At 41.8% G+C, this 6,661-nt stretch overlaps 1 long non-coding RNA gene across 1 annotated transcript; it reads right to left on the bottom strand.

Moving 5' to 3' along the window:
• Positions 1–168: 168 nt before the first annotated feature.
• LOC122648400 lies at positions 169–1,144 on the bottom strand. The gene is made up of 3 exons (XR_006331070.1): positions 954–1,144; positions 482–587; positions 169–202 (listed from the first exon to the last, which is right to left on the bottom strand). It is a non-coding gene; the product is annotated as an uncharacterized LOC122648400 (long non-coding RNA).
• Positions 1,145–6,661: the final 5,517 nt, after the last annotated feature.

The following is a 6,661-nucleotide window of genomic DNA, read 5'->3' on the forward strand; positions in this document are numbered from 1 at the left end:
ATTTGGCAGAAATGTAACAAATTAAAACTACTGTGCAGTTACATCTTCAAAAAACAAAACTACAACGTAATTAGCATAACGATAAACACCTGCAGGAGAACACGAGCAGGCTTGAAAGGAATCTCCACTTGTTTGGGAGAAGTATTCTCCCAATCAATAATTGCCGATTCAAGAAGGATCCTGACGGAGTACGGCAACTTATCTGTGATGCACAGAATGTAAAGATGAGTGGATTTCTAAGAGATTGTGATTTTGGGAACCTGATAACAATATAAAAATTCAGAGTATTTCAAACTTCAAATACGAGATAGCCTCATAACATAGAAGGTATCCTTCAATGCTGAAGAGAAACGGAAACTCATGAGGGGAAAGAAGAAAAAAGGAACGTCATGAAGTCCAAGACCAACCTAAAGGATGACAAAATATATAATTTGCACATAAGAGCAGAAGAACAAAGGGGAGCAGCGATAATGCCACTTACCGATCCTTGGATCATTCAGAGCAGGTAGGCTACAGTACTTTCCAAACTCGCCATCCCCAGGCTTGGGAAGACTGGTTAAGATTTCCCTTGAAAGCATTCTCAGAAGCTGATCCAACACATATTCACAAACAGAACTCAATCAATTATGTCGATCTCTGGAACAGTATTAACTCGAGAATCTAATCATCTATACAAATCGTCTTTCTCTAGTAATACGCTGAGTTGGATTAGTTAATCCAATTATTTAAGTAGTTCTCTCAATACATAAAAAGCATAACTCAGTGATGAATATCCATAAAAGAACTCTCATCAACCAAGGCACATTTTTAATCCATCTGGTCCGATTTTAAAACACTATTCAGAAATTAAAGCAAATATCCTCCAGGAAGAACGAAACAGCGTAGCCAAAGATAAAATTCATCAAATGAATGAAATTATAAGTTGAAAAACCGGTCTGCGTCGAAAGTCGTACCCATAGTAGCGATCTTGAGCTGAAAGCGTTCAATCACAGGAGCAGCAGTCCTAGTCTGAGCCCTAAGACTAGCTGGAGATCTCCAATCGACACCGTGGCTCCAGCGAGGAACCGAGGATCGGATGGAGCGGATAGCAGTGGAGAAGCAAAGTGATCGGGCTTTGATGAGAGAAGGAGAGGAGGAGCGACGAAGAGGAAAAGTTAGGGTCCTAGAGATGGAAGGCCAGGATAAGGATGATAAGAAACGAACCCTAAAAGCTCTGAGCAGCGCCGCTGACGAAGAAACGGTTATGTGAGAGAAAGCGAAAGAAAGAGGAGGGAAAAGAGAAAAAGGAAAGTTGATTTGAAAGAGAGAAAAAAAGACCGTTGAAATAAAATATCTAGAGGTGGTTTTTTTTTTTGGGTAGAAATATCTAGCGGTTGTTGCGTCAAAGACACGCAATCTGTAGTACCGGACACGTGCAAATTCGTGTCAATTAAATTAAGGCAGTATTTACCCAAAAAAAAAAAAAGGGAATTTTACAATTACCACCCCCAAAATTTTCATATCTACTATTACCCTCCAAAAACTTTCAAACAATTACTACCCTCCCCTGTTGCATACTAATGACAAAGCGACCCCCACTGTTACAGACCTGTAACGGAGGGGGTTAGTAGTGATACTGTGTTGTTGTCACGGAATATGTAGGACCAAAATGCCCTTGGTCCAAACCCTTCTTCTTCACTTCCTCTTCACTTCATCAATTGCAGCAAATCGAAGGAACAAGAACATCGTCGGCTTCCTTCTCCGGCGAACACCTCTTCATCACTTCCTCTTCACTTTCAAATATAAAATACCAAAATCACCCTTTCACCCTTTCCCTTTTCTCCTACTCTTTCCTTGCTTGTTCTCCATGTCGCATACCTTGAAACCTCCCCTGTTCTTGCACAAGTTCTGGGTGTAGTAAGAGAGACATCGATCTCTCATAGATTTGCTCCTATTAGCCTCAAAACTTGGGGCTTTAATACTTGTGCTAGGGCGACATTACCTGTAGAATACCCATTCCCAATTCTTACTGTAATAGTGAGTTGCAAAGCTGGCGGGGAGTCTATGCCGGAAAGGACGTTGTGGGAGACGTCGAGCACGGTGAGGTTGCCACAGCTGCCGAACTCGAGTGTGGAGAATTCAGCAGATAAGTTGTTGTGGGAGAGGTCCAGGTGCTTCAGAGACGCAGGCGATTGAGCGAAAAAAGTCACCAGAACTTTGTCGGATAAAAGATTGTATGAGAGGTCGAGGATGCAGAGATTATTGCAAGATGAGATGCCAACACCCAAATCCCCTGCGAGCTTGTTGTCTGAGAAGTTAAGGAGACTCAAAGCCCCACAATTTTGGAGCGAGTAGTTCAAGAGTCAGCGATCCGAGATCTGATTGCGGGAGATGTCGAGCTCTCAGAGAGAAGTGCCAAATTTGAAAGTGGCCCCTATAATGGAATTGTGGGATAGATTGAGAGAAATGAGATGGTCACAGGGCGCCATGAATTCTTCAGAGATGGGGTTCGAGAAGTTGTTGGAGAACAAGTCAAGGGTCTCAAAGTTGCAACGCACCTAAGCAGCTCCGGGAGCAGGCAATAGATCACCAGAGAAGATATTCCCGCGTAAGATGACACATTGGAGATACTGCAGACGCATGAGATGATCGAGGCAAAGGTGTCCGGTGAGTCTAGCATTGGTGAGATCGAGTGAAGAAACGTGTCTGTCGGGAGAGCAACTGACACCGTTCCAGGTGCAAGGATTGTAAGAATTAGGAATCCAATCGGTCAAGAAGCCATTGGGATCAGTGTGAACAGACAAGTTCTAGAAGGATATTAGGGCCACAACATCGTCGTCCTTATTAGGAACAGAGAAGAAGAAGGAGCATAGAAGAAGAAGAAGCATAGAAGAAGTTATATGCACAGATGGTCGGTGCCGAAGCAAGAGGTGTTCGCCGGAGAAGGAAGCCGGCGAAGTTCTTGTTCCTCCGGTTTGCTGCAACTGATGAAGTGAAGAGGAAGTGAAGAGGAAGGGTTTGGACGAAGGGCATTTTGGTTCTACATATTCTGTGACAACAACACAATATCACTACTAACCCCCTCCGTGACGGGTCTGTAATGGTGGGGGTCACTTTGTCATTAGCATGCAATAGGGGAGGGTAGTAGTTGTTTAAAAGTTTTTTTTTGGGGGGGGGGTAATAGTAGATATGAAAGTTTTGGGGGTGGTAATTGTAAAAATCCAAAAAACAAAAGGAAGTTTCTCAATATGCTAGGGTTCTATCACCCTCTTATATGAGTTTTTTTTTTTTTTTTTTTTCTCTTTCTTACCTCGATCATGTGAGCTTTGTGGATGATATTGTTCTCCGTATCACCAGTAGTGTGGAATGGAAGAATCCCCCCACACTAGAGTCATTGGGAACTTATCCCCTAAAACAAATATCAATATAATTTATAAACAATAAATCATATAAACATGTAATTATCTTCTACCAATGATAAAAACAATTATTAATTTGATGAACCACATAGGTTATGTAGTTATGTTGTCTTTTCTTCCTACTTCTCCCCATGCGATGGACTTGTTTGTCTTCACTTTATGACTACAAGGTCCGAGATAAATTAATTTTCTTATGGAAGAGGGTTCTCTGAGCAAACGACATAGAGAGCACACCAATGAAGACTGAGTAAACATTTTCGTACATAGAGGGCAAAGAGATCATTTCAAAAGAGAGAGAGAGAGAGAGAGAGAGAGAGAGAGAGAGAGAAAGATAGAGACAGAGAATGTCACATTGGGCCAAATATTGGGTTCCACATTAAGTGCTCTGCACGAGCTTACACCATGAAATGTTCTCTCCCAACTCAAAAGGGACACAAATTAAAGTTTCATGGCCCTTGTTATATACAATTGGGCTTTCATTTATTTAGTTGGATTTTTTTTCTTAAGTAATTTACATGCTATTTTTGGAGATTTATTTAATTTCACATGAAGGATTGGGCCTAGGCTTTCAATGAATTGTGGGGAGAAAGACAAACCCAATCCATCATCATATCATGGGCCCATATCTTAGGCCCAACAAACAAAGCTGTATAAAGTAGATGTTTGATGCTTCCCATCATTGATTTCCTAAGGCAAGTGCTCTTTCTTTTTTTGATGAAAAGACCAACTTCTAATTAAAACATAATAGAAACATTGTCATCCAAACAGTCCGAAGATGCTGAATTAATCCTAGCAACTCTAGCAAGCTTATCTACAGGTTCAATATGTGATCTAGGTTGTTTTAAAATTATTACAGACTCAATAATTGCAATGAGATGTGAAATATCACAAAGCCAAGGATGATTATCAGGACAACTGAGCCAATTCATGATCTCCTGTGAGTCAGTGCATACGATCATTTTTCGTCCTGCCAATGGAAGTGCCTTTTGGAGCCCTTCTTGGAGTCCTCGCAACTCTGCCTCCTGTGCTGACCCTACAGAACCATAATTCATAGAAGAAACAAATAAGTGTTGGTTATTCATGACAAGACACCCCCATCCGCCCCGATTAGTTAATGGGCAGTAACTTCCATCCGAAACTATAATACAGGACTCTGTATCAACCAAACTCATGTAGAAGGACTGGGAAAGCGGGGTGAAGGATAAGGCTGATTGGTCCTTAGAGCATTGGCCAGGTTCAACTAAAGTCTCAGAGTGACAGAGATTTAAGTCATGAATCCATCTGGAAATATTGTTGAAAACAAAATAGGGATTAACGGCCATGAAAAATGACTTGGTTCCGAAGAGTCCAAATGAAGTATAAAGTAATGGCCACAAAGCTCATAATAGTATTTACATGAGCTTTTGAAGTACCCCCTGCCTGTACTAGGTTGGCCCATGCTTCTATCATAGTGGTTCCTATAATGTTTTTGGTCCGGATACCAAGTGGAATGGCTGCCCAAATTCGCTTGGAAAACTCACAGGAGAAAAACAGATGCCAAGGAGTTTTAGGTGCAGTTCGACACAAAGGACACAAAATACTATCATGTTCTTTCCAGAAAAGTTTTGATTTTGTGGGTACACCGTCATTGAAAAGTTTCCATAGGAAGAGGGGAAACTTGGGTGGTATTTTCAATTTCCAAATTGTGTTCCAAAAGCAGCGTGTCAACGGTAAAAGGTGAGATGTAGGGTGAGACTTGAGGAAAGATGCTATAGTTTTGGTTGTGAGTTTCCCTGTCTTGGACATGGGTGAAAAAATGTGATCAATAAAAGGGTGAACTTATATTGGGATTGAGATGATATTATGCACAATGGGTGAAGGAAATAGAGAATTGAGCAACGGTACATTCCATGATCTGTTGTTTAGAAGTTCATTCACATTGTTGAAGAGGGGGTTCCTTGGAGCAATTTGGTTTAAGGTGTTGAAAGAAGATGTTGGGATCCAAGGGTCATCCCAAATATCAATCAAAGTCCCATTACCAATCTGCCAACGAACCATTTTCCTAAGAGTTGGGAGAACGGTTCAGATACTGTTCCAAGTCCATGATCCGGGTCATGAAGATCTGCTAGGGTTGAGAAGAGAGTGGTTGGGGAAGTATTTGTCTTTAAGAAGTTGAGCCCAGAGAGAATGAGGTTCAGTAATAAGGCGCCAAGATAACTTCAAGAGGAGGGCATGATTATGATCCCAATGAGAGTGAAGACCCAGACCTCCTTTACTTTTGTGGTTACAGATAGATGCCCAAGAGATGAGGGATAGCCCTTTTCCGGGCGATGGTTTACCCATCCAAAAGGCAGAGCTAATAGAATCAAGCTTGGAACAAAGTGTTTTCGGAAAAAGAAGGTACGACATGTGGAAAGTGGGTATAGAATGAAGAACCGATTTGATAAGATTAAGTCGACCTGCTTGGGACAAAAAATTGGTTTTCCAATCAACCAATTTAGTTTGTACCCGGTTTATAACAGGTTCCAGACAACGGGTTTTAGATCTTGTAGGGAATAATGTGGTGCCCAGATATTTAGACTCCGTCCCCATTACTGTCATGTCCAAGGCTTTGCAGATGTCTTTTTGTAGCTGGGGTGGAGTATTCCTGCTGAAATAAATGCTACTTTTGGCTAGGTTAAGTTGTTGACCTGACAGAGACTCAAAAAGGTTAATGATCGCCTTAAGAGTGTGAACATCTTCTAAGGTGACCTGATAGAAAAGAAGTGTGTCATCCGCAAAAAAGAGGTGAGTAATTGCAGGTCCGTGTCGTGAGATCTTGATACCCTTAAACAGGTGGGTCCATGTCATCATAAGTTTGCAAAAAACGAGAGAGACATTTCATGGTAAGGAGAAACAGATAGGGGCTGAGCCGTTATTAAAAGGCCAACTACAAAGGACAATTTATAGCAGTGGGGTCCACACCCACCACCTTTGTATTGTAGAGCCCACGAAGTAAGGGTTTGTCCTTTAGTTCATATAATCCGGACTCGGGTGTGGGGCCTAAGCATGACCCTAATCATACGAATCAGTACTGGAATAAATCTAAAACAACCCCAACCAACAAATAGCTGAACAGGTTGCCTACCCCACCTAATCAAATCCTGTCCTTTTCCCTTTCCAGGTTTGGTTTATGGGGTTGGCCCATCCTCAATATGGGCCGGGGTTTGACCCGACCCGTTTTGTAGAGTTTCAATTTGGGTCGGATCTTGGATGCTTATCAAAGGAACCAACATTTGGTACCC

Source organism: Telopea speciosissima, unplaced genomic scaffold, assembly GCF_018873765.1.
Source record: "Telopea speciosissima isolate NSW1024214 ecotype Mountain lineage unplaced genomic scaffold, Tspe_v1 Tspe_v1.0969, whole genome shotgun sequence".
Classification (NCBI taxonomy): Eukaryota; Viridiplantae; Streptophyta; class Magnoliopsida; order Proteales; family Proteaceae; genus Telopea; species Telopea speciosissima.